Source organism: Miscanthus floridulus, chromosome 3 (assembly GCF_019320115.1).
Source record: "Miscanthus floridulus cultivar M001 chromosome 3, ASM1932011v1, whole genome shotgun sequence".
In the NCBI taxonomy this organism is placed as follows: Eukaryota; Viridiplantae; Streptophyta; class Magnoliopsida; order Poales; family Poaceae; genus Miscanthus; species Miscanthus floridulus.
Window position 1 is genome coordinate 128,840,767 of NC_089582.1, and position 11,519 is coordinate 128,852,285.

The window sequence follows — 11,519 nt, forward strand, 5'->3', positions numbered from 1 at the left end:
GAGAGAGATGAAACCTAGAGACGGAAAGGATATTGATGAACTTACTCTTGATGAGTTGGTGACCTTGGGTCACCAAACTCAAGCTCGTTGTGGCAGAATCGTCCGAAATAACGCACTTACGGAGGCGCTTGTCTTCCACTGACACTAAGCACCCCGAGAGTGAGATACTCGGGTAGGTTCCGTCGAGCACACCCCAAGGGAGAGCTCGAATAATCCACATTTTCTCCCAAGGATCCTATAATGAGAACGAGTTATAATACTTAGTCCATTTCATACATCTAGAGTTCTTAGAAATGTATTATTACATTACCAAATTCAGAGTACGGAATATTAAACAGCGGAATGAAAATACACATCTATCGATAATAAATAAGGATCCGTCTGTGTCCACCAGAAGAATCCTTCACACAACGGCTACTCCTCAAGTATTACCAACAACAGGGGTAAATAAACCTTAAGTACACAATGTACTCGCAAGACATATCCGACTAGTGGGAATATTTTCCTGACTCCAAGGGATATGATAAATTTTATGGTTTACTGGGTTTCTTTTTGCAGAAAGCAATGCTAATAGTGAATCCTTATTTATGTTATTATTAGCAGTCATAATTAATTCATTATCTAGCCATTCTATGTAAGCACATGTCCAACTTTCAAGCAAAGGTTGAGCAATCAGATCTATTTCATCACCTTTCATCTTTCAGTTCTTACTATGATGCTAGACTATAGACAAGCCATACCGGATTGCCTAGCGATTTAGAAATCAATGTGCCCAGTTGGGTACCCCGAAAACACACGCCCCACTTGTACCCTAGGCACAAGCAGGACCAACCCACCACTCTCCTATCACGGGATCTAGGTCCCCGTCCAAACTTGGACTCTAAGCCCCCGCTCCTGAGTCCTAGACTCAGTACGGTGCTTAGACCTCCACCATCCCCGCCTCCAATCAGTCAGTCCGAAAAGAGCTAGAACCCACGATAAGAGAGCAATAAGCCTTCTCTGCGCCCATACCCAAGTATGTGCTCGGGATAATAAGTCTATGACTTGCCTAGAACCCAATGCAACGACCGATCCTTAACCGACACAGACAGGAAAAAAGTGTAACCAAGCTATGCCCTGTTGGCCACAGGACACAACCACTTACACCCACCAATACCCAAACCACATCCCTGCCCGGCCTCTATTTTTTCTTTTCATCATTTTATCATGAGTGATCATAATTATCACCTATTGTGAGTAACGACAGGTTACTCATGCTACCGAAATCCTGAGCATAGCAGCTACTCGACCTATACTAGTAGGACTCATAGGTAACTATATTTATGCATATAGTTTTTATAAAATGCATGTAACATAAATGTGCATCATATATATATGTTCAATGATCATTCAAAAATAGGGGTTATGCACCGGAGCTTACCTTGGGCAGGCGGGGTGTCAACAAAGTCAGCAACGAACGGCTCCGAGGCTTCCTCCTATATGAGAATCTCTTTCTCGTACTTCTCAATGATCTCCTCGAACTCCTGTTCATCCGCAGGAATGAACTCTACCAATTCGTTATCTACTTGCATGAAATGGTGATGCAACACTTAGTAATACGGCAACAGCAACTCTTCAAATAAAATACATCTGCCAAGCTACTAAACTAGCTCTACTTACTAAGACGCTATGTTACCTATCATTCCCACTAAACAGGTATGAAACATTTCATGTATTAACTTAGCAACTAAAGGAATCCCTATTCTTAATATTGATTTACTCTATATATGATAAAACAAGGAGTATTAGCTATTCTATTTATCAATCTACTCTAGGGTTATAAAAATTATAGTGAGCACATAATAATCTAATGAGCCTACTGTAAAAACTTTATGGCTAAAGCTATCACCAATTTGCCACAAAAAATCCTACAAATATTAAGCTAAATAATACTAAGCTTTCTAAAGTGAATTTATGAATCTATCATTATCACAGCTAACTATAAACTAACTACACCAACAGATAGATAGTATTTTTGTGAACCTAACAAATTTTGTTTCACTATTTTTGGACACCTACAGAATTTACTATAATTTTACAAAGATTAACTCAAAACTAAATTAAATAAATATTTATTAATTCACTAGAAAAAGGAAAGCCGAACCTACCCGCACGGGCCACTGCGCGAGTGGCTCGGCCCACTCCGGAGCCTCGTGCGCGCGCACTGCGACCCACCAGCATGGCCCAACATGGATGCGACCCATCCACGCGACGACAGCCCACGACAGGGAGGACCACGCGCGCCGGTACATTTGCTAAAACGTCCTCGCTTTACTACCGAATCCAACCGAGGCCCACATCACTATTTCTTCAGTCAGCTATCTTACAAATACGCCCCTCCCTCTTTCCTTCTTTACCATGGCTGGGTCCCCTGGGCACCTGCGCGCGCACTAGCACGGTGGCGCTGGCACCAGGCTGTCACGCTGGCCAGACCAGCCCCTCCTCGCCCACGGTAGCGAGCCGATGCTCACCTAGACGCCAACTCAAAGCGGTGGGCAGTGAAGCGGTGAACGGAGACGCTGTCCCAAACTCCCTCCACGGCGGCGGACCTCCTAAAGCGGTGGCGGCCGTGTTCCCATGAGACAAGGCGCAACCAAAATGATAGGACTAGAGGCAAGGCATCAGCAACTCACCTAGAATTTACTAGAGGTGATGGCTTGACCGGAGACGGGCCAAGTGAGTCCGGCCACGTGTGCACGGCAAACACGGCGACAGCCACAGTGGTGCGACTACGTCAGCGGCGCTGGGCAGGCAGTAGCAGGGCAATTAGGGGTGCGCACGGGATAGTGGGGAACAAGGCGAAGACATAGTGCCAATGAATTGAACGGAGATGGACGGTGCGAGGTGAATTGGATGGGCCCTGCCGTGGGGTCTTAAGATGGCCGACGACGAAGGAAGCTTCAAATTGGGGCTCGACACCGGCTGGCAGCAACAGTGGGAGGGTTCAGCGCGTAGCTAGGTTCCTACTCAATCCTCTGGCGCACGCAATTACTCAGATTAGACCGGCGCTGCGAGCTGGCCTTGGTGTGGCTCGGTGACACCGGTGTGGCGCCATTAAAGGCAGAGGTGATCGGGGGCGCAAAGCGATGCTCGCCACTCAAACAAAATAGACAAGGGCACACAGGGAAGGTTACACGTGCGCAAAATGAGTCGGCATGGCTCGTGCGGCCGCAACGCCTTAATTGGCAAGCCGACGATGACATGGCCATGTGTCGGTGTAGCGGCTCGGGCAGACACAACGCGAGCGGTGTAGGCGCACGCTGTGTGATGATGCAATGCAGAGAACGTGCGCTTGCTGGCGATGGCAGCTAGGGCCTTGGGATGCCACTGCACCCGAGTGAACGGCGACGGCGGTGGTAGAACAACTAGGCTTGCCAGCCCCCAGCGTCCCGACAAGCGCGGCATGCGCGTGAAGGCGTGCGTGGGTCATGTGCGGTGATGCGGAGCCCACATGGCGGTGCACATGAGTGCGTGTGTGGATGAGCGATGACATCGGGCCGAGGCACGGTTGAAAGGTCCTAATATGGCTAGAGGGGGGGTGAATAGCCTATTTAAAAATCTACAAATCAACTAGAGCAATTTGATTAGTATGACAAATAGCGTAATGCAAACTTGCTCTAGCTCTACAAGGGTTGCAAGCCACCTATCCAACAATTCTAGTTGCAATGAATACTTAGGCACACAAACTTGCTATGTAATTACTCACTAAGAGCTCTCAACCTTGCTACTCTAAAGAGCTCAACTAGATGAATGTAAATAATAAAGCAAGCTCTCAATTCTAATTACACTAAAGAGCTTGTATCAACTAGTTTGCAAGAATGTAATTGAGTGAGTAGAGTGATTATACCGACATGTAGGGGATGAACCAATCACAAGATGAATATATAGCCAATCACCGGGAGAATGCCAAAGAAGAGAGACAATCGATTTTCTCCCGAGGTTCACGTGCTTGCCAACACGCTACGTCCCTGTTGTGTCGACCAACACTTGGTGGTTCGACGGCTAAGAGGTGTTTCACAAACCTCGTCCACACGATTGGACACCGCAAGAACCGACCCACAAGTGAGGTAACTCAATGACACGAGCAATTTACTAGAGTTACCTTTCGGCACTCCGCCGGGGAAGGTACAACTCCCCTCACAATCACCGGAGACGGCCACGAACAATCACCAACTCATGCCGATCCTCCACCGCTGCTCCAACCGTCTAGGTGGTGGCAACCACCAAGAGAAACAAGCAAAATCCGCAGCGCAACACGAATACCAAGTGCCTCTAGATGCAATCACTCAAGCAATGCACTTGGATTCTCTCCCAATCTCACAATGATGATGGATCAATGATGGAGATGAGTGGGAGGGCTTTGGCTAAGCTCACAAGGATGCTATGTTAATGAAAATGTGCAAAGGGTTATCCTTTGAGCCGGCTATGGGGCTATAAATAGAGCCCCCATCAAATAGAGCCGTTATACCCTTTCACTGGGCAAAACGCGCTCTGACCGGACGCTCCGGTCATACTGACCGGACGCTGGCCCTCAGCGTCCGGTCACCCGATGGACGCCACGCGTCACCAGCTTCAAACGCTGTTCGTCAGATTTCAACGGCTACAAAGCTGACCGGACGCTCTGGTCAAAACTGACCGGACGCTGAAGCCCCAGCGTCCGGTCATTTCCAGTAAGCTCCCCGAGGCATGTTTTTTCGACCGGACGCATCCGGTCCACCTTGACCGGACGCAGACCAGCGTTCGGTGCTCAACCCTAGCGACTGTGCCGTCTGATAGCTCGACCGGACGCAGCCCTTCAGCGTCCGGTCGCTGAGTGACCCAGCGTCCGGTCAGTAGACCGACGCCAGCATCATTTCGACCAACTCCATTTCAACTCTAACTTCTTCACCCTTTCTCAAGTGTGCCAACCACCAAGAATTTTGCATCCGGCGCAATAGAAAATAGACATTTCATTTTTCCAAAAGCACCGAATCCCGCCTCACAAGCTCGGCGGGAGGGAGAGAGGGACCCAAACCCATCTCAACCCTACAAACACCTTGAGCACATGTGTTAGCATATTTTCACAAATATTTTCAAGGGTGTTAGCACTCCACTAGATCCTAAATGCATATGCAATGAGTTAGAGCATCTAGTGGCACTTTGATAACCGCATTCCGATACGAGTTTCACCCCTCTTAATAGTACGGCTATCTATCCTAAATGTGATCACACTCACTAAGTGTCTTGATCACTAAAACAAAATGGCTCCTACATTTTATACCTTTGCCTTGAGCCTTTTGTTTTTCTCTTTCTTCTTTTCTAAGTTCAAGCATTTGATCATCACCATGCTATCACCATTGTCATGATCTTCGTCATTGCTTCATCACTTGGAGTAGTGCTACCTATCTCATAATCACTTTGATAAACTAGGTTAGCACTTAGGGTTTCATCAATTAACCAAAACCAAACTAGAGCTTTCAACGGTGACCACGCCCAGACGCTGAAACTGGCAGGTAACGTGCCATGCATGATTTTTAAAGCACCCCAAAAATCCAATTCGATGCTTCAATTGCTAAACCACCTATTTTATACTCGAGATGGCATGTTGGGCTACTAAAACAAGCCCTAAGACCATACCACTACTTAATCCAATTCTCCTACAAAAATTGCCAAACTTAGCTTCGTCAAAGCGTTTTCCGACTTAGGAAATTCGACTAAGTCTTGATCAGATTTGTGTCGAATTCGATTTCCAAGCTATCCGATATGCTAGCTAGTGCATCCCTTTCGCGACATCAAGTATTTCATCATCACCTACATGGCTTATACTACAAACTTTATTAAAGTTCCACATATGCATTCTATAGTATTCTTGCTGAATAAAAATTAGTTTAAAACCCTAAGTGATGTAACGCGACATTGAAATGTAACTTTCATTTCATGTTTTCGTTGATCGTTTTGAGTTATAAGAATTGATTTACACACTATTTTGCATACACTATCACATAAATATGATGCCCATGCAGTGTTTTAGCAAAAAATTATAGTGTAACACCGAGGGTGTTACACTTGTGCTCTTGAAGTCCTTGCATCCGTGGAAGGGGAGCTTTTTTGCTTGAGAGAGATGGAATTGGGGAAAATGGTTCCTTGCACCAAACATACATATAGAGATTAGAGAGAGGTTGAGGTGTTCATGGGAATGAAACCCATGAGATGAGTAGATCTTACACTTGAGATGGATTTGGTAGGAGTAATCTTCATCTTCTCCATTCATGAAAAGGGGATCAAGAGTTAGAATTTGGGACTTGCTCATGAGAGTATGATTGAGAGATTCCTTGAGCTTACACCTATGGACGTAATGAGGGGACATGAGCTTCATCTTCTTCTCCATCATAAGCTTGATCTTATGCTTGATTCCTTTCTTCATTCTTTCTTCTCTCTTTTCTTTTTTTCCTTTCCTTTCTTGTTCTTGATTCTAGAGAGAGGAAGAGATGAGAGTGGGAGACTGAGTGTGAAAAGAGAGCTAGTTCTAGTGGTTTGCGTGCTCCTTTTCATGTTGACATGTGGGACCAAGGAAAGGGGGAGGAGGATAGCTCATTTAGTTGCATGTTTGTTGAACCAATGTCCTGGTAGACAGTCCGGCAAGAAGGGGTGAACGATCCAACAAAACCTTGCTGAATTCACCATGTTGATCAGTCAACTAAGGTTTGAGTTGTCCCATAGGACTAAAGATGGCAATGGGCAAAATGCCTGCGGATATCGGTGTTGCATGCCCGTGCCTACAAGCAAAATTTTGTTCCCACGTTCACTATCCGTGGGCATGCCTTGCCCATGGGCATGCCCATGTACTGGCTAGATTCGGAGGAGGGCAGTGAGGATGACAATAGACATGTGGGTGGCAAGGATGGTGGTGGACATGTGGGTGGAGAGGACGGCACGTTAGTGAGACGGCATGGGCAACGACGACGGCTAGCAGGACAGGGCGGCTCGACAAACAACAGCGGGAGGATGGGTCCATGCTCCCTCTGTTCCTCCCTACTCCCTAGCTCCTTCTCTAGGTGCCTCCCTCAAAGTAGTGGCCACCATGAAAGATGTTGCCGCCGTTGTCGCCTGCCTGCACGGCCGTGCCTCCTTAGGCTATCGCAGGGCAAGTCATAGCCACCAGTGGATGTGCGTGGGGCCCAAGATGCTCTTGTTCACTGCTCATCGTGGGTGAGGCCCTCCACCGGTCGGGATCAGAGCCTTTAGTGACCTCCTCTACTCCAGTGAAGAAGGGCCATAGACTAAAATAGAAGCTTTTGTAGGGGCTTGAACATGAAGTTTGTGACTCAAATGAATGGTGGGGTGATGCCTAGCCTCACATGTCAGAAATTGGAGCGGGTATGGCGGATTTGTGGGTGTGGGTAAAACATTTTCTTACCCGTCAGCTGATACCCATCGGGTTTGGGGATGTAACTGCATTTGCCCACGGGCAGACTCACACGCCCATATCCTTGCCCAGCATGTCTATTGCCCACGGTCATGCGGGTATTTTATACCCGTTGCCATCTTTACACAGGACAGTCTGGTAGGTAGGTGAAAGGCCCTAATATGGCTAGAGGGGGTGAATAGCCTATTAAAAATCTATAAGATCACTAGAGCAATTTGATTAGTATGACAAATAGCGAATTGTAAACTTGCTCTAGCTCTACAAGGGTTGCAAGTCACCTATCCAACAACTCTAGTTACTATGATTACTAGGCACGCAATTTGCTAAGTCACTACTCACTAAGAACTCTCACACTTGCTACACTAAAGATCTCCACTAGATGAACTTAAACTACAAAGCAAGCTCTCAATTCTAGCTACACTAAAGAGCTTGCTACAACTAGTTTTAGGAATATAAATAAGTGAGTAGAGTGGTTATACCACCGCATAGAGAAGTGAACCAATCATAAGATGAATACTAATTCAATCACCGGGAGAATACCAAAGGGTAAGAGATAACCAATTTCCCCCCTGAGGTTCACATGCTTGCCGGCACGCTAGTCCCCATTATGTTGACCAACACTTGGTGGTTCGGCAGCTAAGAGGTGTTGCACGAACCTCATCCAGACAATTGGACACCACAAGAACCTACCCACAAGTGAGGTAACTCAATGACACGAGCAATCTACTAGAGTTACCTTTCGGCTCTCCAACAGAGAAGGCACAAGACCCCTCAGAATCACCGAGAGATGGCCACAAACAATCACCAACTCCCTACTCCAAGCCATCTAGGTGGTGACAACCACCAAGAAAAACAAGAAATTTGTAGCCACAACGATCCCCAAGTGCCACTAGATGCAATCACTCAAGCAAATACACTTGGAATCACTCCCAATCTCACTATGATGATGAATCAATGATGAAGATGAGTGGAAGGTGTTTGCTTAGGCTCACAAGGATGTTAGGAATGCCAAATTACCAAGAGAGTGAGCCCCAAGTTGGTACCTTTCTATTTATAGAGCCCCAAGACTCAAAAAGTCATTAGGCACTCTCGGGCTGACCGGACGCGTCCCTACGTCTGGTCGGCCAGCGTCCAGTCGCACCGATGGCCGCCACGTGTCCCCATTTAAACTTTAGCCATCGGATGCCAATGATCACTTAACGTTCAATGAGCAGTCAAACAATCGACCGAACGCGTCACTTCAACGCACCTGATGCAGAGCCATGCCGTGTCAATTCGATTCCAGTAAGAGTCTAGAGATGTTTTTCATCGATCGGACGCGTCAGGTCATGAGTGACCGGATGCGCTCGGGAGTCCGGTCAGCACCCCACATCTCTACCTATGAAAAACCTACCGACGTTAGCGTACGTTAGCCGTGACCTAACGCAGCCCCTGCCCATTCGGTCATGCGCTGACCTCTACGTTCGCTAGCCAGAAGAAGTGATCAGACATGTCGGTCAAGGCTAGAGCCAGCATCCAGTCCTTCACCTCGCCCTCGGCCAAACAACGCTGCTTCACTATAATTAACCGAACACGCCCGGGGTGAGTCCAGTGACCCTACGGGCAGCGTCTGGTCGTGGACTATCTCCTCCTTTTCTTTTTCTATGTCCACAACTGCTTCACCCTTGCTTCTAACTTGCTAACCATAAAGTGTAGAACTAGTGTGCATGAGTGTTAGTATTTTTCAAAGCATTTTACATGGGTCAAGGTTAGCACATTAGGTTCCTAAATGCATATGCAAGAATCATGTCACCTAGTGGCACTCGATAAACCATTTAGCCAAAGATTTCTCCTCTTTATAGTATGGCTATCGATCCTAAGTCACTCACACCCTCTATGGTGTCTTGAGTGTAAAAGAAAAATCTATCTTATACCTTTGCCTTGATCTTCTCGGTTATTGTTTTTCTCTTTCTTCTTTTTCAAGTTAGAGCTTGATCATCATCAACACTTGTCCATCTTCATCTCCATGGACCTCACCTTGCTCACTCATTTGGATTGCACCAACCTAGCTCATATCACCACTCATGATAAAGGTTGGTGCTAGGTTTCATCAATTATCCAAAACCAAACTAGGGCTTTCAATCTCCCCCTTTTTGGTAATTGATGACAACCCATTTGCAAAGATATTCAATGAAATTTTCTTGGATTCATGTTGCTTGCCCAAGCATATTACCATGTGTAAAGATTATGGATAAGTTTCATCAACCCAAATTGGTAGTATTAGCTCAAGCGAAGGGAAAGCGCGGGTTACAGCGAGGAAAAGGAGAAGAACTAGAGGGAGAAGAAGGCTTCTAGGATCATAGGGTCCTTCTCCTTTATGCGGGTCCCACCAACCCTGTAGATGTCAATAGGGATGGCTCCACATCGTGGCCCTATTCGTCACTGGTGTCCTACGCAGGTGTCATCTACCGGTCATGGCGTCCCACTCCATCCTAGTGGATGTCGCAGTGAACTGACGCACCTGTCAGCGTTCGTATGAGGGTTAGGCAGAACAGCACCGGCACGCCCGATGCTGTTCTTGATGTGAATCCTCAGGTATGGCCCATTATGGCCATGGGTTACATCGAGTCATGCCCGTCTCTTCTCTGGTGTCAGAGTTTTGACACTGGCCCATACGCTTGGACCTGGAGTGGTTGGTGGCGGTATGGGTCCCTATTGGACGAGACGGAGCCCGTGACCCTTGGGGGTCGGGTGAGCTGAAGCCTGTGACCCTTGGGGGTCGGGCGAGATGGAGCACGCACCCAGGGGTCGGGCGAGATGGAGCACGAACCCGAGGGGTCGGGCGAGACGGAGCCCGCGACCCTGAGGTCGGGCGAGACGGAGCCCCCGACCCAGAGGTCGGGTGAGGCAGGGCCCCCGACCTAGAGGTCGGGCGAGGCTGGGCCCCTGACCTAGAGGTTGGGTGAGGCGGAGCCCACACTCCTGGAGGTCGGTTGGAGCTGTAGTCGCGCTTTTGACTGCTCGGATGAATCATGTTGATGATCATTAGCTCCTCCTCTTCGGGACCCTAGTATTGGTCCCCGACACTCGTCTTATTCAAAAAATTTATGCAAACATAGTCAAATTTAAGTCATTCTTGAAGAACTTTTATTAATAAAGCAAGCCATGACAAAAGAAGTGATATTTTGCACAAATTTTTGAATAAGACGAGTGGTCAAATTTGGTGTCAAAAAAGTCAAACGTATTATAATTTGGGATGGAGGAAGTACATACATACCCATATGGGTCCAAGTAACCCATGGAACCCAATAAATATGAAGAGGTTTTGTCCATTAATATATTCATGAGTGTGTAAATTAGCCCGCACTCATACCCTAATAATAGAGTAAAAAATCATCAGGTTTTGGGTTACGGATAGACATCGGCATCCCTGAACCCTAACTTCGACATTTCCGATGTGCGGGTGCACGATTTGCGGCGATCCCATTCCCACACCAACCGCACTCAATGCACGTACATCAATGTCACGCAATTGGTGAACCCCAGGCGGCTGTCGAGGATCATGCGCCAGATAACAGATATGTAACCAATGTAATAGAAAAAATTAGATACAGAGAAAGTAACACATGTATTAAACTACGACTTTTTGCTGAAATTTGGCTTATGTTGATTTGCTGTGAGAGGAAAACACTATTTGTTCGTTGAAAAGTGCTGCTGAAGTAATTCCAGCGAACAAGGCAAAATAATAGAACAATATATATGTTACGAATGTAATAGAAAATATATATATATGTTGCCCCTTTTATAGCACTATATAGGTGTGCTGGTTGGACCATGTTTTGCTATATATTATGTTGAATTATGGCTTTAAATTATAGTTGCAAATCGGGTACATATATAACCATGGGTTTATAATTTCAAGTAGAGCATAACCATACTCAGTACCATGAACTTTTATCCATTAATATACTATGGGTATGTAAATTAGTCCTCACCCATATGATCTAGTAAGACTATCTCCAACATCAACACCCAAAATACAAGACATATTTGATCTTAGGGTAGCGCTACAGTTAAATGGTTCAATACATATTCG